A 22,300-nucleotide genomic window follows, 5' to 3' on the forward strand; every position below is an offset into this window, starting at 1 on the left:
CTGAGGCACCCCTGCACTTCCAAACAAACATGGAATAACCAAAGAACCACTTCCAGAGGGAAGCTGAGTAAAGGACAAGTCAGCAAAAATGTAAGAAGGTTTTACTTTTAGATTGGTTATGAAAAAGGAAATCAAACTTGTAAGTCTGTCATTGTTGTGTCTCTGAACATGACAAGAAATCCATTATAGTATTACCCAATAATGTTTAGGTTCAACCAAATTTAGCACAGATATGGAAGAATAAAAAAACCTTCTTTCCTATTTCTTGAACAGGGGTCAGTTGCAAATCATTCATAAAGGGACTGCATGGATATTTCCACTTTACCCATTCAAAAATCCACACTAGTGTGCCACCCTTGAATCACAAATTCATAAGATGTCATTGAAAGTGATGTTCCTGGCACAATCTCTTTTTAAGTAACACAGATCATGAAGCAAGTTCTCCATAATGTCACGGGTTTGCCTTCAGTGAAGACACCAAAAGGTTGGAGTAAAGTTCCAGATAAATGGAAATGGGAAAATGATGAGTGAAAGCAACACAAAGTGAATCCTCCAGATGAGGGAAGAGAAGGACCCAAAAAATCCCCTGAACCAAGTAGAACAGGCACAGTGGGGAATCATCATTTCATTGCTGCGTACTTGAGATACAACTGCATCAGGTTTGGTATTGCAAGAAGGAGCAAGCTTTCACACATCCAGGTTACACACTCTGCTTAGAAACTCTACAGGTCTTACAAACTCTTCCACATCTAGAAATAAACTGCTGAGAATGAAGCTACTCCTGACCAGGGTGGACTGGACACTCCCTACACCTCCCAATCCAAGATGTGCTTTTGTTCAAATCTCTCTCACAGAGCAGCTTGACTGACAATGGCAACATGGGCAGTTTCTTACAGCTGAAGAGACCTCTCACCAGTTTTCCACTCATTTTCCAATCATGAGACTAAGGTGGCAATTTGTATGAAGTCTACGTGTTAGACTGAGAAAAAGCAACAGGTATGTGCTGCTCAGTTTATTGTAGGTGTTGGGTGGGCAGGATCCACAGTGCCATGGAAGGGACAAAGGAAAATGAAAATGAAAGGGGCATAGTGTTCTGATATTAAATTATTCCACTTTATGCTGCTGATGCAGTCTGAGCAAACCAGCAATTTCCTCTTGGCCTCTGTTTTATGAGCAATCCTGCTCAAGCTTTGATAATAAAAGGAGCACAGGTGGGTAATTAAGGAGGTGTGAAACACAAACGAGTAGCCAGCTTTCTGCTAGTGCTTTTCGCAGTGTGCTCTGGAAGGTTCTCCTCATCCAAGTGCTGAGTGATTGAGTGACCTCACAGACTGACCTGGGGACTCATTTTCTTCCAAAACAGAATGAAATTCAAAAGGTTTCTGTTGCTGACAGGTTTGCCATTCCAAGAGCTGTTTAGGAGCAACACTACCTCACCTGCAATCATGCTTTTCATGGATTACAGCAGAACACAGAGACAGCCACAGCAGGTCAAAGCAAAAGTCCACCCAGCAGAAGATACACCTGGCAGTGGATGTTCAGTGAAGGGTGGATGAGGGCACGTATGGAGAGATCCTTCCCCTCAGCCCTTGGTTTCCAGACCCTCTGGAGAGGTTGTACCCTACCCAGCAAACAGCCTTCCCTGGCGCTCCTCTCCACAACTCAATGACAATGTAACATCCACACACTGCTAAGGACAAGATCCAGAAACCTTCTCTCCAAAAATACAGATCACTGAGTGAAAGGATTGTAAGACTTGCAGTGTAACAGCAGGGAAATCCTTGCAGGTACAGGCTGAAGCTCTATCTGGTGTGAGAACACTCTTTACATGGGAATAAACCATGCAGTTAACATTCTGATTTATCTAGCCACATAACTGCATGCATTTTTAGCACATGCAATATGCTTTAATATATATTAACAAATAAAGTTCTATTACTATATTTAATTATATAACATATGCTACCTAAATATTGCTTATTCACCTAGGTGACAAGAGAGTGCTAACGGATTTTTAGCTTCTTTAAAAAGGCTAACAATGAACAATATATTTAATCCATCTCACACATCAGTTTTCTTCCATATTACTTTTTCTAATATTCAAGTCCAACAAATTTCATTTGAAATTATTCAGAGTCAGCAACAGAAAAGTATCACTTAGAAAAAAATGGAATGAAATTAACTGAGGATTTTTCCCTTATTCCTGTTAAACAAGTGGCAACATGGCTATGCTTTCTTTCTCAAAAATACCCAGCCTTCTAAGTCAGTCAGAAAATCTTGCAGAAGCCAAATACAGAGGATATGAGCCACTATACTGAGTCACAAAAGGAGGTCCTTTGGGCAGTGCTCTGCCTTTATAGCAGTCAGTAGCCAGTGCTCAAACAAGGAGAAAAAGCCAACAACTACAACATTTTTCTCCTGCCCTTCCAGCCCTCAGAAAGCAGCACTTCATGGTCTTCTTAAGCAAAAGCTGCCTTTGGATACATCATGTTTACCATGTTTATCTGTGCTGAAGTTCTCCAGAGCTTTTTGAAGATGTTTATCTTTGAGAACCGTGTGTACAGCCAGGTGAAGGACAGGAGCAGGTTGATTGATCACCCTCCAACGTCAGTTCCTGGGTTTTTTCTTCATCCTATTACACTCAAGTGAATTGCATGATGCCCATACACACCACTATTAAATACCAAGGAGGAGCCTGCCTAATTCTAGAAAGGGCAAGTTTGTTTAGTTCTTTTCCTTGGTCTATTTTGGTCCACATGAAAATAGATCTAACATCACTGGTGCTTGGCTTACAGCCTCCCTAACAATTTCTCATGGTTACAGATATGGGACACAAGAAAAAGAAAAAGAAAGAAAATCTGAGCATTTAGAGAGCTAGATCCTTAAAGCTAAAATAAAATAAAACTCCCTATGCAGCTTCCATATGACTTATGGGACCTAAATAATTTATCTCTTCTTAATTTTTGCCTGAACTTCTGTGTCCTTTGTATGTTTTACAGGAAATCATGATCCAAACACTGATTTGTTTTTTCCATTGGTTATTTCAGGTTTGATATTTTGTTTTTTTCTCTGGTGTTTTTTGTCTTCTTGAAGACTACTTCAGGGTTCAGCAAAGTTTCTAAGCTGAAGGAATAAAGCTAGACTGCAAAGCAGGTACCTGGATGTTCCTTCTGGTTGCAGTCTCACTTGCTGACATCCTTTCCCAGGAATAAATCTTGAGGTGAGCTGATCACAGTCAGCCAAAAATTTGTTTTATGAGCTATCCCTCCTTGTCCATGCCTTAGGAGTGATGGTTTTAAGAGAGGAAGTCACGGTTGTAATTAAACCAACCAGACCACAATGATACATCCAGAGGAAACACAACTTCATAGTGCATATCCCTGTTCCCAGGGATCATTATTGGGGCTTCTAAAAATGTATGGTTATGTGGATCCCTCTTTTAACCAAATAAGTACAAGAATGCTGGTCCTGTGCACGTCCTTCTCATCACCTGAAGTGTGGAAAGCTGGGCAATTACAAAGTGACCCAAATGGCTCCACAGAGAACTATAATCTCAGATTAAGTCCATTTAGGAAGCCTGATACCAAATATCCAACTGCAGCACGGTAAAACCAAAATTCCCTACCGACTATCTCTGCTCATAAAAGTGATTTAGATTGGTTCTCCCTCTACATGAGTTCTCTGCTGGCTGTCTGAAACAATTAACAGAGTAAATAATAGATTGCAATGTTTTTCTTTCCATCCAGGTTTGTGCTTTATATGAGTGAACAGTTAAAACATACATCTTAAAATGTAAAATCTCAGAACCTCAGAATTCCCTTAGCTGCCGAGTAAAAAGGAACCAGAAAAGCTCATTTGCAGGGAACAGCAACAAAAGTCTTGTCATTGCTGCTGGAGATGCTCAGTTCAGGGTAGGGACTGCAAACTGAACCCTTCATATCCTCAGCTCCTGTGTGCCCATCCTATCTGACCTTATTACTTCAATGTTTTTAATTTTTCAAGGAGGAAAAAAAATGAGAAAGAGACCTAGACCATGGACTTCTCCTATGTTTCAGCCTGTAATTTAGGAAATCCTGCTAAGGATACAGCATCTCTGACTTCTCTACATATGTACAGTATCACCCAGATCCCACAGCAACGTACAGATTCACCATGTGTTTGCTCATGGCTTCTTCAGGAATTTAGCAGACGAATTCATGCTAGGCTAAACCCCTAAAAGCATATATAGATGGGTTGATACATCAGTTAAACCTCAAAGGGCAAACAGCAGAGGCTGTTCTCCCCTCCAGAAGCTGTTGCAAGAAATGCAGCATCATATTCTTTTGGACATGAGGATCTCCTCACAGCTGGCACAGTCTTGCTGCAGGGGGGAGATCCCAAAGTGGGTGACTGCCTTTTAGTTCTGAGAAGAGCACAGGAGGTGGATGCAGGAGACTCAGACATAGACATGGACATAATTGTACTCTATTTTCTTTCTGTTTGAAAACCAGAGGCTTCCATCACCTAGGAAAGAATATGAAAAAATGTGGGCACATCCCTGTCACACAAAGTCTTCACCATCATGAAATCTCCAGGGTCTTTATTCTTTGACAAACGGCCTAGTAAACACATTTCATCAATTGGCCTTTTATCAATTTTTCTTGTAAAAAAAGCTGAATCTTACTTTGGAGCAAGATAAATGTGAAATGCAAGTTAGGTAGATTTCTGCTTGTTAAACTTGAGTCCTAGGAGAGAGGGGGGAAATGCAAGAAGGAAGATCTGTGTCAGAGCAAAGATTAATATCTTGCATGTGAATATGTCAGATGCTTGAGAATCTAAACTCAGAACTACCAAGTTTCCAGTCATGTCATCAGTGTTGGCTCTGGAGTAAAAATTAGTGATTTTTCCATTAAATCCTATTGATCTATTTCTCCAATAAGAAGCCTCTTCACCTAAATCACCAGCTTATTGTGCCTCTGATTGTTTAAGAGGATGGCCTGGGAGCCATTGAAGAGTCGCTTAAAGAGCTATTTGTCCACCACACCTAGACAAGTTGTGTTTCCATCTGAAGCTTTGCTCTGTGAATTAAATCTTTAAACATAGAGTGGTCTTTGTTTGCAAAATTAAAATAATATGTATATGTGTTTTACATGTTCACAGACTTTTTCAGGAAGATTGCCAAATCACTCTGCTGTTCAGCTATTCAGCTATCTGTTGATATGCAAAGGGAATAGTAACTGATGAAATCCACATTCACTAGTTACAGCTTTCTAAATGGGATACAGGTACATGATGTTGTAGCATCAATAGGTGTAAATAGGATTTGGCTGTTTATCTGTACCCTGACAGGTGGCTCACTCAAGGCCTAAAATAGAATATACTTTGTTTTCCTAACTCCTTTCTGAGGGAAAACAAATTAGCACTTCTGCCAGCTCAAGTAGCAAGATTTTTGCTTTGACCTGTGAGGTCCTGGTCCGTTCTCTGGCAGCCAGTGATGCTCACAGGGTATTATGAATATGAAAAATAAATGATCAGACAATCCTGGTAGCAGGTAGAGTTCACTGTTTCTGCACTTTCTCATAGGAGGTACTTCACTGTTTGGTAATGAGTCCCTTCCAGAAAATGTCCCTGAGCATTTGGAAGGAGAAAGCAGCTAAAATGAAATATGGTCTGAGAGACAGTACTCCAAAACCAGCACACACATCCCTTACAATGCCCTTCTTTCTGGCAGCATTACCACAAAACTCTGGAAAAGAACAATTTTCTGGTTATCCTCCACTTAGCAAGCAACAAACACAGTCCCATGTATATTTTGTATTTTGGGAGAAACTGATATCGTAGCCTTAGAAAACTGACATTACAGAAAATAGAAATAATCCCCTCTACTTTAAACCTTCTATCCCAAGATGTCTGAACTACATTATATTATTTTACTATCTAAAAATGTTTAAAAGTGTTTCAAGCATTCCAGTGAGCAACTAGAAATAGATATTTCCTTCCCAAATTATCTAACGTCTACGTCCCAAATATAGCATAAAAAGCAGCCAGGTGATAGGAAAAAAATAAGGAAAGGAACCAAAAACTGTCTTCTTTATTCCAGAGAGGAATATGTTCAGAAGCTTTCAGATTTGAGAGAGAAAGATTCCACATCTTCCTTTCAAAGTAACTTGGTTTTTTGATATTTAAAAATTCTTACATCCTACAAGGTTTTAAGAGTCAGCACTGATATGAAATTGTGAAGAAAAACTTCCATTTGTCCCTAAAAAACTTACTTCTCAAATCTTTCACAAAGAGTTTTCCATTTCAAACCAGAATTAACAAACCTCTGAAACTTTCTCTTCTCTGCCTGATATCACAATGTAAAATCTGCTCTCTTTCAAGCAGACAAGTAGAGCATTTCTCCAAGGGGAACTGCAGCTCTTCCACACCTAAGAGTCGGGGCCACCAAGAGTACCAGAGCCCAACACAGAAAGAGGGAGAATGTTCAAATGCCTCACTTTTCCCACTGTTCAGCTTGTCCTAGATTGCTGTGCGGTTTTTCATTAGGCTTCCAAGTTTGGAGAATTTTATTATTGTTATAAACTATGCTTGTTAAGTGGATTTTCTAATCCTTTCATGCCAGACGTTTGGCCAAATTCAAGCATAGAATCAGTTTGATATCTGACACACAGTCTCATGGGAACCATATCCTGCCACTGACACAGGAATAGATCTTGTCATCAGATAGATCCATTCCTCCTCTATGCTTTTACCAGAGCTACCTGTTTTTAATAATGATGATAATTGGGGAAAACATCTCTGTTACCTCACCATGTGACCAAAGTTCGAGAGAACAAGCCACATGCTGCAAACATTTCTTGGAATTGTGGACTACTGTTCTATTCAGCATCCAGCTGGAGGTTGATATTCCCAAATACTCAGGAGTGTAGGTCAGCAAATGCCTGTCTTTCATCTAGAAAATCTGATTCCTAAGTCAACAAGGCCAGGCAGAATTCCTGACCATCTCTCTGCCATGTGTGGCTTTAGAATTCAGATGTCTGAGAGGCATCTTCAGGTCGATGAGGGGGTTAATTAGTATGACAGAACCATCACAGCTGAATGCAGAAGGTATTAATTACTCTGATTTTAGCCTATTTAGTAATATTGCCAGCAAGTTTTGTAATGAATCTTCTATGTTACTGGGGACACAAAGGAGTCAGCTGATCCCAATATTAACCAAGCCTTAATATTTTTTGAACTGACTGTCTCCAGAACAATGACAAGATTATTCAGCTCATTTAACAGAAAGCAACGACATCAACACCATTCCAAGAGAATCCAGAACTGTCCAGGACAGAACCACACAGCAGCTTGCAAATTTCTAACCGACTGCTATTGAAATTCAGAAATGTTCTGTTTCCTAAATTATGACTCAGGGAAGGTCATGATTTAGCATCTGTCCTATTTCTGATCCTCTCTTGGCACTGCCTAGACTCACACTCAGGCAGCATCTCCATGGAGCCTGTTTTCCTTTCAGTCACGTGCAAAGGAACAACAGGAACTTGGGATAGTATTATTGTTATTTCTGCATTCTTCTGCAACTCAATCTTCTTCCTATCTCCAAAGCTCTTTATAAAACAATGGATTTTCCAGTACATTAGGACTTGCCACCAGCCCAAGGATTTTCACTGCTCCTGGCAGCCCGCTGCATTGGCAGATTTCCCTCTGCATCCTCGACCTGCTGCTGATTGATCCCCGTAATCCAATCCATTTCAACAAGCCACTTCAGTGCCAATAAAAACAAGGGGCTTTGCTGATTTCTGGTTTCAGCTGCAGCTGTTGGAGCCACAAATCTAAAAAGAAATATTTGAAGTCTATTTGTAAAAAAATCTACTAGTAAAAAAATAAAAGATCCATTGCTTTTATTTAATTTAAATTTTATTTAAGCTCAGGAGGAAAGTAATTACTGCTTCTTTTTATGCATTATACTTTCTTTCTTACTTATCCCTGTATACCTCTCTTGGTGTGATCATAGTGATCCTTTCAGCAAATAGGTGAGGAAATGTTATGACTGAACTCCCCCAGGGCTTTGGTAAATGTAAGAATCAACAGTTTGTATAACATGGGTGCTGCCAACATTTAATAGACTTTAAATCTTTGATTTAGAAGAGACTGTTCTAATCTGCCCTTTCTACAAACACCAGCCAAATAAAAATCTCATGTCATTCAAGATTTCTTGCACTATAATTATAATTTTTATCTGAATTGAGAGAAAAAAAACCCAAAACATTGCAATTCTAGCACCCATACACCAAGTTAGAGACAATTCCCAATGCTTTCAGATACATTATTCTGGTTCTGCAATTGCCTGCAAAACTGAAGTTCTCCATTTTATTTTTAGACTGAATATGACAAGTTACAGCTTCCAGTCATGGAATCTAATAAGGGGTTTTGATGATGTGTTTGCTGTAGAGTAAAGCAGTTATTCCATGTTGTTAATAAACAAGAAAGTTTAGATAGTTTATAGATCAAATAATCTATTTTGGGAAAATAAATGTTGGCTCAGAGAAGAGCCAACCCTTTCTCTCCCCTTTGCAAAGAATGTTCTCTTGATTCAGACCAGTATGGTTCTTCTCATACCTTTTCCGTCCTTCTATGCCTGCATTTCTGCTATTAATATTTGTGACTTCACTGGTTTGTCTAAGGTTGCTGACTCAAATAAGGACTGGGATGGGATCTCCCAAAGCAGCAGTCATCCTTTGAAGACAACATATTCCACAACCACTTTTAGCATGGTAAGTCATAAAAAGAAAACTATCATAGGCTGATCTTTCCTAAAAATAGTAGTGCAGAGAAATCTGCAATGGACAATTGAAAACTATGGAAAAATTTGTTCAAGCTCTAAATTTTTTTAAATTATTTATGGATTACTTGGGTTCACTGCAGTAGTTAGTGGCTTTTGGGTAATGGTTTTGCTGTCCTTTTGTTTACAGCTGTTGTCTGCAATAGCTAATTTTACTAGGAAGGGCAAGGAGGCAGTAGAAATAGAAAGTATGGGCCAGAGAACTGTACTGGGAAAACTATGAGAGCCAGCAATTTTTTTTTCATTGAGCCTTATATGCTACATTTGGCACAGCATTGGTTTAATGAAATTTTATTGATTCCAAGGCAAGCTTCCAATGGAATTCTGCCCAGATTCCTGGGGGTCTCTGCAGAGGCTGGAGACCTTCAGTGTGCTGATCCTTGGCTGTAGCCTTTCTGTTAATGGGTCTGTCCTGCAGACAGGGGATCAGGAGAGCCCCAAAGAAGCTGCTCTGTAAAATGAGACATCTCTCAGCTATTGCAGACAACTGCTGCTGCCATTTGCTCAGAAAAAAAAAAAAAAAAAAGATATGGTAATTTCCCAAAGCACTTGAGGGACTAGGGAATTTCTGGGGTATTAAGAATTAAAAGGTGAATAGTTTCAGTTCCAATTTATCCAAATATTTGGGGATAGAAGGGGTAAAAATGAAATCCTTACTATTTGAAAAGCCCTGTCCCTTGACATCAGCATAGTTCAGAGAAATAATAACCCAAAGTATGAAAATGTATTTGTTTGGGAAAAGATATAAAATGGAGAGCTGGTCACCTAAAGACAAAAAGGACCATCTCAGACAGTTTTCTTACAAAGGAGAGGATGTTTAGCAATTTGCAGTGAGGAGAAATGGAGCCATCCATATCGGACCAGAAGAGAAGGATATAATATTGCCTACTCAAGTTCACAGCCAAGAAGGTCTTTTAAACCATTGGGAAGCTTTCAAAAGAACACCTGTATCAGTAAAACAGTTAGTTTACATTCTTGAATTACACTCAGTAGATGCCAGCTGTACCCACTCATGAACAGAAATTCATTGTAGAGATCTCAGGTTCCCCAGAGAAATTATCACCAATGGCCACGTGCTCTCAAAGCCAGAAACTGCTAAGCAAGTTCTGTTGTTTTTAAAAACTAAAAACTCCCAAGGGCCCAGCCTGAGGGGTTGGGGCATTGTTTTCTGTTTGCATCTTTGGGATCTACCCAAGACTTAGTTCCCTCTGTCCATAAAATGAATGTTTATTGGGTGGGGGAAGGAACTCATCAGGTCACCCTGACCTCAGCTACACAAGATTTCCTCTCTTATAGTATATCAAGAATTCATTTCTGTAACCCCCTTCTGAAGCAAGATTAGTGTAATCAGAATGGGAAGAGCAGTGCATAACTAGAATAATGGAAATAACCTTTAATTTAATTGAATATCTTCTCTTTTAGAGAGATTTAGGATAGGGAACAAGCCTTTGAACAGACATGGCAGCATTATGGTTATGCAATGTAGTTTTATTGTAGCACTTCCACTAATTTTCATTTCTCTAATGATATCTTCTCCATGTTGGGCTCAGAGGGACTTCTTTCTGCAGGACTCATGAAGTTTGATATAAAAACATGAGTTCAATTTCTTGGAGGATTGCTCTTCTCCTAAATTGAATTTTTCTCCTTGTGAAGAGTTTAACCCAACAGACAGTTAAGGGAGAATATGCTACGGGGGAGAAAGTCACCACAGCATGTCCTCATCACTTAACATGTAATTCTCAGTTCAGATACATTTTATCATTAGCTGAGAGACAAATTAAGGCTTACCCTTGTCCCCCACCTCGTGTGTAAAGAAAAATGTTTTCATGAGATTTTTCACCCAAGCTGACAGAGCATGTTTTCCTGCTAAAGGATATTCAAATATTCTTTGCCCTGTTTCTAAGCCTCACAGGAAAAATAAACCAACACAACAACTAAACACAACCACTACCACACAGTGCAGATCCAGCTAAACCCCCCACCTATTACAGTAAACAGCCACAATGAAGCAGATCTCCAAAAGATTTTGCTTCCCACATTTACTGGAGCCCATAGGACCACTCCATCAGAAAGCAGAGAACCAAAAGGGTTGAGTAACATCCAATAAGAAAACACGTTAAGTCTTCAAAGCACTGAGAGCTGGGAAGGGAAATCAGCTGAAAGGGGATGTTCTTGGGCAGCCCTGTGTCACACAGCTCCCAGAGCAGGGTCAGCAGCCCAGAGCACCAGCCACACCTACTCTGAACTCACATTTCCTTCATTCTCAGATGGGGTCAACTCCCCCCACCTCTGTGACCTTGCAATCTTGTTTTTACCTTGTCTGTGCTTCTTTAAACCCAAGAAGCTCTTTAAACAGCTGCCAATTCTGCATCAGATGAGGGGTAGTTAAGCCAAGCTGAACCTGGAGCAGTGAAACTGCCACATGGGCACAACCACTTTGTCCTGCCAGATTTTCAAAGGCAGCACTGGCTTGCAGAGCTTGAGAGAAAGGGCTGTGTTCCCAAGGCTGATTCAGCAGAGCTGCAGGTTGGGTGGGCCAGGCAGCAGGAAGACAGAAATGTCAGACAAAACACTGAGTGCTCTTCTGTGCCTGCACACCGGATTCTGCCCAGATTCAGGGCAGAGATGGATCCACTACTCTGAAGAACTGAAGATCTGAAGAAACCCAGTACATTTCAGATCAGGAAGGGGAATGCGTCACTCTTAAATAATTTCTTTAATACCATTGCTCTGGCACAGCCAGCTCCTAGCTGGTGTGGATTCAAAGAAAGCCAACTTTGATGGGAACCACCTGAAAGTCTCTAAATGTTTCAGACCATTGCCTAGTGCAAACTGCAGGCCACAGTGAAATTCGGCTTACAGTGGGGCTTATGCAGAGGTGGAGAATTAACCTGGGAGAGATGCACCAGTTAGGCTGGAGATGTTCATTAATCATATCAGTCTGTACCAAAAACAAACAAGTTGCCTTTAGACACTGTCCTTATAGATGTGATAGATGAGAATAATTAATAAAAGCAGGTGGTTTAGGCATAGACTCAAGGCCTCTACTGTTAGAGCACCACTGTCTTCAAGAGAGTTTCTTTAACCCTTGAGATGGAGAAATATGTTTTCTTTTTCTTTCCAGTGAAAATTACATTAGAACACAATTCCATCACTGTTCTGCTGTTACAAAACATGAAGGTTTGTGCTCAGTATTTGGTCCGGATGCTATAGGGAAAGCTCACAAACACTGGTGTAGAAGTTGTTACAAAGCTGACAGTGTTACTGCAGTTCTGGGCCTACAGTAATATTTCCAAAGAGAGGACTGACAATGCAGTATGACCCCTCAGAAAGGCAGAAAGTCCAATAGACTTCCTAATTCCTGGTTCAGTGCAGCCTGTGATTTCCATGTTGCCTGGCCATCCCACTTCTTTTCCTCCTGAAACTCACATTTTCACCTCTGCCTTTCTTACTTTGCATGTTTTCTTCCTTCATAGTAATTTTTCCCTCATCTTGTGTTGTTTCCTGTAGGTAATGAGCAATGCATAATCCCCCAAACCAGATCCCACTGTGGTGCAAAGTCAGCATCATGCTTAGCCTCTTGATGGATTAATTAGTCTGATCCAATCAGATCACTTATTAAAATTCCAGTGCTATACTCAGTATATCTATGTAATGTTGCTTTGTACGGTATGGGTACATTTAATGAGATCAAAACATTTGGCCTCCTAAATCTGTGGCCGTGGTGGGGGTGAATTTCATTCATCTGCCACCTTCCAGAAGTTAATATCTTTCATAGCCTCAAATTTCAGTTGAAAAGCAAGACCAGAATCTGCTTAGGGGAAATTGCTTGAAAAGTGGCAAGGAGAAGGGATGGGGCACAAGAGAAGAGAGCAGGATCACAAGATGGAGTAGGTTTAGGTATTGCTGCCCATGTTGAAAATGACAACATAATGTGTGTCATGTAATTCAGAAATGAGGCCATTTCTTGAAAATCAGAAGCTAATTTATGCGGTCCTACACTGCAAAAATCAATCTTCCACCTTTCCTTGAAAAAAAATCCCCACTTGCTATGATTTATGGCAGAGGAAGAGAATCTTAGATTTTCTTTGACTTTGTGCAGTACTCCTTCCACATGTCTAATGTACTGCCTGCAGCCCTGCCTCTTGTGGAAGTTGAGTGTGTGTCAGCACTGTCCTAACAGACTTGGAGAGACTGATGAGTTTTTCTCATGTTATCAGTTTTTTCATTTTTTAATTGCTATTTCTTGTTTTCCTCTTTTAATCCATTTATTGCATTTGCTCTTTCCATCTGTGTGCAGTTTAATTTGAATTGATTTAAGATGCTTGAACACTTTTTGATGATAAATACGTCTAGTGAAATACCCAGGAAGAATGACTTAGCTTTGTGGCAGGAGCTATGAATGTTCTGAGTTTGACCCCAAGGGCAAGAATAAAGTCTTTAATTGTAGTCAATTGCATCCTTGATCTTTCCACTGTGCTGGCCCACAAAAGGGCAAATGATGACAACTCTGATGATTTTTTCACTGTAAATAAGCCCATATTTGTGGACATCTATAAAGTATTCATTCATTGCCATGTTGTCAAGATCAAATCACACAGACCAGCAGGATCTGTAATATAGGTGCAGGAATGGCCTTCCAGTAGCACTAATAAAAGTAACATTTTGCAAATCCTCCCTGTGAGTCTGAAAGCAGACACGTAATCACTGCTGGTCACTCCCAATCTGGAATGGGTTTGACCTGCTGACCTCGGGGTGAAAGGCTTTGTACTGCATTACCATTCCCAAGGGCTCTCTGGCTCTCTCTGAGGTTGCTTTTTTTATTATTTTGTAGTTAACCTCAAGACAGCATCACCAACAATGGATAACATCTGCAAAACACTGCCTATCTGAACATTTTCTTGCTTTGCAACTAATCATTGGCACTCAATGAATCTGAAGGTTAAAAGAAGTTGCATGTCCAAATACTTACTGCAGAAACAGTGAAATCAGAATGGGGCGGGGGGGAATCCTTAATAGCTCCTTCCTGACACTGGTGTATTTTTTCATTTATTCATATGGTCTTGACATTTCATTTAAAGTAATGGAAGATGTAATGATTTGGGGGGAATCATTCAAATTTTTCCATTTAGCAAGAGAGAACCCATCAGCCAACTACCCTCAAAAAATAGATGGACATCAAGAAAGTTTTCATTACTTCTGGGTTCTGTCTTTTACCACTCATTCAGCTGTTCAGGTGCTTCACTCATCCATGCTGATGCCATCCCCCGTAGAAACCTGACGTATAAAATACTGCCCAACCTTACAGAAGTCTTAACCACACACTAAAAACAACTGCAGAATGCAACAGAACTACCCTTTACACATCAACCACTTTCTGTCACTGGCAAACAATATTCAAACACTCCCCTGCATTCTGCCAGGAGGATATGACCTCACTGGGGAGTTAGCCACAGCAGGAATCCACTTTCAGTGACACCAGGAGGACCATCCAGGACTTACATGGATCTCCACACACAGCAGACCTGATCCCTGGAAGCCATTATTTTCCCCTGCTAACAATGAGTCTTTATGAATTCTGATTATTTGGGAAGCTCTGCTTATGTATCTTTGTATACAAATGGCAAATCAGCACTTAATGAGCATGAAGTGATTTCACATTGAACTGTCCATCTCATAAGCATCAACATGTCCAAGAAAGGAAACTCATTTGTTTATTCCCAGCAGTACTTTGGGATACAGCCTTCAAAAGCAGTGGGAATTAGACATGAGGAAGCAGCAAGATATTTTCCCAATTACATATTCACCCATCAATCATAGTTCTCTTTGAAACCTGGCTACTGGCCACTGGTCCCTGCTGGGAAAATGCTAGAAATGCAAGAAAAGGGGACATTTTTCCTTTTGTGCCAAATTTCAGTGTAGAGTTAACTTGAAGCTGTAAGTAGCACAGCCCAGCTCCTCTCTGGCAGATCTCTGAGAGGAGATCCTTTGTGGAATTTCACAGCTGGATCTCAGCATCTCAGCCTGCTCCATAGTTTGACATTTTGGACATGTTTCACCATTGTTTCCCCAAATTTTCATCTCCAACTTTATTAAATGAATACATTTAAAAGAAATCCTGTGCTTTGGAGATTGTGTTCTGGTAAATTTCTTCTTCCCATTACAACCAAGGATGCCAAGAAACAGAGACTGAGGCTGAGCACATTGCTATAGATATGGTATAGAAGAACAAAATAAATTTAGAGAAAACTCCAGCTGATTAAGCCAGCTGGCATTTTCAGCTCCATATTTCTAGGACTTCATAAAACAGTCTGGTTCTTTTGGAGAAGAAGCTGACTCTGGGGTGGTCATTTTTTTGTGGTAGCAAAGGCAAAAGCAAATATCACTACCTCTTGGGTGAATGAAACTGCTCCAAGGGACACAAAGCCAAGAGTACTGTGGGGAGGCTTGGTGTATGCCCAAGCTCTGATCTCCTTTTTGTCACTGAGGAACCAGGAGGAGACCAGGCCACAAGTCATATGGGAAAATATGACCCCAGGAAGCAGTAAAACCAAAATAGTCAAGACAGAAGAATGCTTCTGTGGAAATAAGGAATACACAATGTGAGGATGACAACTTCTAAAATGGCCCCAAACCAACACTTTAGAACAGCCAGATGTTGAGTCTGCAGGCAGAGAATTTCTCTAGGGTAAGTCTAACTCATAGGCAGAGAGATTTTCCCCTAAATTCCTTGCTTTGCTGTTCTATTTTGAAAGTTTATTCTGTCTGACAATGTCTCTTTCTGCACTTACTTGTCACTCAGACACAATGACTTCGGAGCAGGTGGATTTCCACGCTCCCTATTTGTCATTCAGACATCCACATGGTGCTGGGCTCAGTCGTGAATCTGGCAAGGGGAAGCATTTTGAGGGAAGATTGAAAGCCAGCCTTGAAAATCCCTCTGTGATATGACAGATATTGATCATTCATGATCCAAACAATTTTCCACTAATGGCAAACACAAGGTATTCTCTGTATTCCTTCCCATATCATCATCATGTAGACATAAGGAACTCTGAAAATCAATTCCTAGGCTTTCTGGAAAAAGAATAATAATAATAAAAAAAAAGGAAATAAAGAAGTTGGCATTCAAGTTGATTGTGCTCTCTTCAAAGTCCTGGACCAGCTCTGACCATCTCCTGAAAAATTTGCACTCTCTCAGTGGAATGGAATTTCCCAATATGCCATGGTCATTTTGGCACCCGCTTCTCTGCTGCAGCTATAAATCTCCTGAAGGTCACAGGACACTGTAAAAGGAGAAAAAGTTACCCAAGTGTTCTTGGACTGGGCCTGGAGATGAGGAGAGGGACAGAAATGTATGTCTCATCCAAAGAAAACTCTGCCTGACTTTAGACTGCTAATAGCTCAGTGGGAATGTCTGTTTAACTGTGCGCATCCTTCAGAGGTTTCTGGGATGTAACCTGTTAGACCCTCACCTAGAACAGATTTCCTCAGCTTTTGAAGGCTTGCTTTTCTGCAGGGTGTCTGCCAAGCAAAAGAAATGAACATTAGGGAGCAAAGAAACCCAGTGACAGCTGTGCATCAGGTCCCAATTAAGACATCAAACTAAACCCTTCAGCCCTAGTTCTCAAACATCCTTGTATATAATATTTCCCATGAGGCTGGAATTCTTCTGCGAGGTTTTTGCTGGCTTTAATGCATAGCATCAGTGTTCAGTAAGCTCTCAGGGCATTCATGCTGCTGTGTGAGACAGCAGGGTATGTTTTTTCACCCCCACACCTCCAAATAAAAGATAAGGGCATGTCCTGTGTTACGACATGACTTGACTTGGACCAAGGGAGCAGTTCCCAACTGTTTGGCGTGATGCTGCACTTGAATTTGCCACGGAGTCATGCTGGTTCTGAGCACTGCAATGTCCTAAATCCTAAATCTTGCCCCTAATTTTCTAGTAGTCATTTAGTGCATTGCACATGCAATCAAAAGGAAATTCAACTGCCAGGATTTCTCTCCCCTAAGAATGGGTGGAGAGGGCAGTTCATTGTATGAGGGGATGAGAAGCCTGTGAGGTAGAAATTCACCTGCTGTGGCTTTGAGTGACAACAACCTGATTATGTTTAAGACCCTTCCTGTACAATTCCTTTGTGAGCCCCAGTGCACTTGGGCCCCGATAATCTCTTCAGTTCAAAGATGAAATTTATAGGTCAAGACCTCTCCATCGTGGCACCTGATTTCAGCTCAGGTTCCAAGGAATGTTTTGCCCTGATGTCACTGCAAGTCCCATCTGTACATGCCCTGCATTATTGCAGAAAATCTTGTATTCCCTACAATTTTTTTGCAGTCTCTTGGAAACACAGTCATAGAACCACTGCAGTCTCACCACGGGTGCAAAGTGCCTGTCCTACTAGCAGAGTGAAATCATACATTGCTCCCTGCTGAGAGGACCTCAGTCACCCAGCTGTCCTCACCAAAAATTAACTGAATAATCCTGCAGATCACTTAAAATTCCCCTCGCTGTACTTACAAGACAGCCCTGCTGTGAATGGGAGCAGCATGCCCAGAGTCATCTCCCACTGCTCCACAACATAAAACAGATTTGGTTTGAAAATAACAGCAGTAGGAAGATCTATGCTGCCAAATAGCTGAGCTCCCTGGTTTATGGTCAGATCCTGATTCTTCAGTTGTCTGTGGTGCTTTCCTTTGGATCCCTTTGGGACTGGACTAGCTAATTCCTTCAGAAAAATCCCAGTGCATCTCTAGAAGCAGCTTGTTGCAGCAACCCCTGCATTCAGAAAGCTGGAGCATGCTATCCAGCCCCCTGAACACTTTCCAGGGAAACCTTTCACTCATTCCAAGCCCCAAGATGAAACATCCTTAATGAAAAAAACATGGTGACTGTTACAGGGTACCATACAATCTGTAGCTTTTTTCATGCAAAACTACTCGAAATAAGCAAATCAATTATTGCATCTCAAAGTTATTGAGATGTTACATGTGGCTCAGAAGGGACCAAGAAATTATTGTGAAGCACTGGACAAGGCCCATTGACTTTGGAGAAGGATAGATTTCAGCTTGGTGGATGCAAACCACTTTTCTCTCTGCAGTGCCAGGAGTCAGTCTTTGGAGTGAAAGCTTTTAGAAGCAGAGATGTAACTGAAGAAAAGCCTAGTAGGACCATGATTCCACCCATCTTGATGTCCACTACCAGGTTTCCTGTAAAAATACTTCTGATAGAGAACAGATACAAGTTCACCATTGCATCCTACAGGATGTTTAACCTGGCAGTATGCCAGCTTTGAGAAAACAGACAAAGCCTGAATCACAATAATGTTAGGTAGGGTCTAACCTGATTTGTCAGTTCCACTTCATCACAGCATCTGCTTGGACAAAATCTTTTCTCTGGCTTGTTCCATTTGGAGACCGTAGGTGAAAGAACTTGGTTTTAAAACCTGGAATTCAGTGAAAGTACTGGAGCCACATAAGTCTCTGCATAAGTTTCTGCATGTTTTCTAGGACCAATAAGCCAAATAGCCAAACATAATGTGCATAATTCCCTTGCCATTACCAAAAAGGCATTGAAAAGCTTTCCTGGAGAAAGTTAGATATCCAAAGCAGGAGATGACAGGGCAAAATGGCTCATTCAGAACCAGACTACGGTTGTGAAAGACAAAAGTTGTATGAAAACCTGCACAGTGTTGTAGCCAAAATAAGGAAGACCCACCAGGATTTGGTGTAGATTTATGTTGAGAGGAGGTCTTAGCACTCCTGGTTTCTGGCTGCAAATTGAAGCGTCGACAGTTGGAATTAACTTTTAAATACAAGCATGATAGCAAAATGTGATCTCTGGGCATAATTGTTCTCCATAATACAAACATGTATTTCTAGGAGCAGCAGAACTAGTGAAGACTGGTTTCCTACAGATGAACATCTAAGGCTAAATGTCTTTGCTGTCTAACAAGAGTAATTTTGTGCTGTAAATTGTCTGATGTTATGCAGCCTCTGATTTCCATGACATTTCTAGCAGCTTGATATTTTTGGAAAGAGCACTCCACTGTTATACTTGTGGTTAAAATAAATCAGCAGATTTTAACACTGTTGGGGCAGGCAGGGGGCGGGAGGGGATGACAGAGAAAAACAGACATATGGAGCATGTAATGTCATATTTCTCACTCAGGAAACCAATCTGAAAAGATAAAGATGGCAGAGCCCTACCACATTCTGCTGCAGTGGAGTTTTAATTGGTGGGATGAGTGTCAAGAAAATCCCCTTTCTGAAGAATTGCAAGAGCAAGAGCTTATTGCTCTGAGTCATCTTTACACAGCCCCTTAAACTACACAACAGGTAACACCTTTGTTGGAGGCAGACTAAGGAAAAGATGAATTACCTCTTAAAATGCAAGTCAGATGATGAGGATAAAGTTTTAAAGTGGATAATTCCCCTTTTCAACATGGGATTCAGGCAAAATTGGTGGTTCCGCGTATGATGTAAGGTTTACCCATCAAGTTACTTCCTGGGGTTAAATATATTACAGAATTGGAACAGTTAAGGGAAGGCCCCTGCATGTACTTTCATAATCTGATTTATATTCTTTTTTATCTCAGACTCCACCTCTTCAAGTTGTCTTTTGACAAACCTACTGAGAAGATAAAAAAGGAAAACAGGAATTGGAACATTCCCGAAATTGTCACCGCAAGACACACGTTAGTAATTTATCTGGCAATACCTTCCTAGGGAGTTCTTTGGTTTGGAGAGAAGAAAACAAAACAAAATCCACATCAAGCAGTACAAGTTTTATCAATAAGTTAACAGTAAGACATATATCAGAGGCTTGTAAACTGGTTTGATTAAAATAGGTTGTGACTTATAGTCCAAACTGAATTTGCATATAGTTTTCAAGGATTAAATTTCCCCAACTCAAGGAAAAAAAAGATCAGGGACAACAAATGATTCCTAGCATTGCAGAACATTTCTAAGAGAGATGTGAGCAGTAGTAATTGGTCAAGGAAAACAACAGCTCTGTAATCATATTGATAATATTTATTTCTTTACTTTCACATTTTATGGTATCTGTGTGTGAATGCTGGACATTCACATGACATTTAGGAGACCTTGCTGTAGGGTTCTGTCTGATTTTTAAGCTTCTTTTCTTTTAAGACTCTGGTCTGGGTGAGCTGCTGAGTCTCAGGGCCTCTTTTGAGCCCCCTTACAATGCAAATGTGGTTGTCGAGCTCTTCCTTCTTGCAGTTCAGCTGCTTACCCCCAAGCTCAGTCCTGACCCTGGAACTTCTTAAGCATTTTCTTTCCCTAATCAAAGGAGGGAGTTCAGCTCTGAAAAGAGCAAACTAACACAAAAAGGTTTCACACAGACTTTCTACACACTGGCACTTAAACCTCAAAACATAAAAAAGATTACACATTACTAGAAAGGCAAATCACCAGATTGTTTCATCTTTCCTTGGAAGTCCTTGGAAAAGTCAGACAGTGTGCAAGGGGACAGGGCTAGCAGCACGACAGCTGCTGGCTGTTTCATTTATCACCCATTTATCACCCAAATGATGCTTTGATCAGCCTCTGCAGGGACCACAGACTCCTGCTAGGAGATTTTATTTCCACAGAAACCATCATGTCAGTTCCCACGCTGTCCAGAGTTCCTGGGCAGCTCCAACCTCAGCGGTGTGGGATCACCCCCACGATTTGGTGCCAGCAGTGGATCACTTATGCCAATGTCATCCTGGTGCCAGTACCTGTGGGATCTGTACACCAAAAGGAGCAGAGGGAAAGCAAAGATCACGATCTGAGTCAACAGAAAACATGTGGACATGTGGATTGCACTTCTTCCAGACTTAACAGCATTGCTCCTGAGTGGAATCCCAATCTACTTCCAAATCATTTGCTAGGGAATGATTCAGACATAAATGGTCAGAGGCCTATTTCTGCAGGTGGGAGAAGAAAAGGAACGACCAACAGGAAATCAGGAGGGGGAAATGAGGTCACAAGGAGCTTCTGAGAACTCGTTGGTCCAGTCAGTGATTTCCCATCTTCCTGGGCCTGCTGTAGCTGTCAGTGTAACACTGCTAAAAGCACTGTCAAACACCCTTTGTGCTGTCACCTGAACTGGTCTGGGTCCAGTCTCAGAGCCCGTTCACTCCTTAACAGAAGGAGCAGGAAATAGGACTAAGGGTGAAGTAATGATTGATCTCTGGCTCTCTCTGACCTCTGGCTCAGAGCTAGGTGAGAATCTTCCAGGAAAATTCCTGGGACCGGCCCAGCTCATTTCTTAGACCAAAGAGGTCCAATTTGGAATCAACTTCTTTTTATAAGCCAAATGTGCTTGGTGAAAGGACCACCTTTTCCCTCTCTCAGAACATCCTGCCTCTGACTCCATGCCACTGCCACGCTACAAACGCTGCTGAACACATTCCAAAACATTCTCCCATCTTCTCTCCTCTTGGGAGAAGTTCCCAATTTTTTCAGCTTAACCTTGCTGGCTTGCTATTCCCCTGGAGAAACCTTGGGAAAACACAAACAATGCATGGCTTTTTGATGAGGTGAGATAACACTGGTTCCAAGGAGATTTCAGCAAAATGCCCCAGCTGTGTTTGACATCACTGAAGCCTGGGCAGAAAGTGTTCTGCACTGACTTCTAATGCTCCTTTTGGCTGATCTAGGCCTTATCCCATGCAGATGTCCATGAATTTGCCTATGCTATGAAGCACAATCCTTCAATTGCCTAAATGCATATTTACACAGTGTTCACAAATCTGTTATGCTGAAAAAGATCTATCCTTTAATTATCCAACACAGTCAACCACCTTCATTGGGATCCTGCCCAAGTTTATTTAAGAGGAGGAAAAAGTTACCATGAAAATTACCACAGGGTTGTTTTTTTCTTCTTTTTGCAATGAAACATTTTTGTATCAATGCATAAACCACAAGAATGATCATTACTTTAATAGTTTCCTGTGGGTGAGCCCTTTCAAGTTGAGCTGTCAGGAGGATGGGTGGGGAGCCCACTTGCAGGAGAAGTGAGAATAAGTCCCTTTCACAACACCCCCTGAGGCACACAAAGATCAGAATTACTCTGGGACAACTTGCTTCAACCTCTACATGTTGTGGGCAGGTCTCAGCCTTCAGCACTCAGTGGCATCAGCGTGCGCTGAGGAAAAGCCATTTTTTAGCAGGTTGACACCTCTGAAAAAGGGAAAATGATGTTCTGTGATCTCCAGGTGAGCAGAAAAACATTACACCTGGATTTGTGCTGTTGCCCTGAGTGCTGAATGCTTTGCATAACTTGCAGAAAGTGGTGTTATGTGGGCAATGAGGATATAGGAGAGAGCTGTAAAGTAATTGTTTTCTACATCTCTTTGGGATTCTTAGATGGAAGTTACATAACACACAATGTGAAGCCCTTGTAAAAAACAGATTTTTTTTCAGAAAAGAGGCTTTTGTTGGATTGGATGCACATTTAATCACTTTCTATAT

The 22,300-nt window shown here is 41.0% G+C and overlaps 1 protein-coding gene and 1 long non-coding RNA gene across 2 annotated transcripts in view; one reads left to right on the plus strand and one right to left on the minus strand.

The window, feature by feature from the left end:
- Nucleotides 1-22,300, minus strand: part of SLC5A9 (solute carrier family 5 member 9) — a 144,311-nt gene that overhangs the window by 107,061 nt on the left and 14,950 nt on the right. The gene's annotated exons all lie outside the window — the stretch shown is intronic.
- LOC134555321 (uncharacterized) overlaps nt 1-22,300 on the plus strand; it is a 36,640-nt gene that overhangs the window by 12,151 nt on the left and 2,189 nt on the right. Inside the window, exon 2 of the long non-coding RNA XR_010081404.1 lies at nt 8,664-8,753. This is a non-coding gene — a long non-coding RNA (uncharacterized LOC134555321). The remainder of the gene's footprint in view (nt 1-8,663; nt 8,754-22,300) is intronic.

Source organism: Prinia subflava, chromosome 10 (assembly GCF_021018805.1).
Source record: "Prinia subflava isolate CZ2003 ecotype Zambia chromosome 10, Cam_Psub_1.2, whole genome shotgun sequence".
NCBI lineage: Eukaryota > Metazoa > Chordata > Aves > Passeriformes > Cisticolidae > Prinia > Prinia subflava.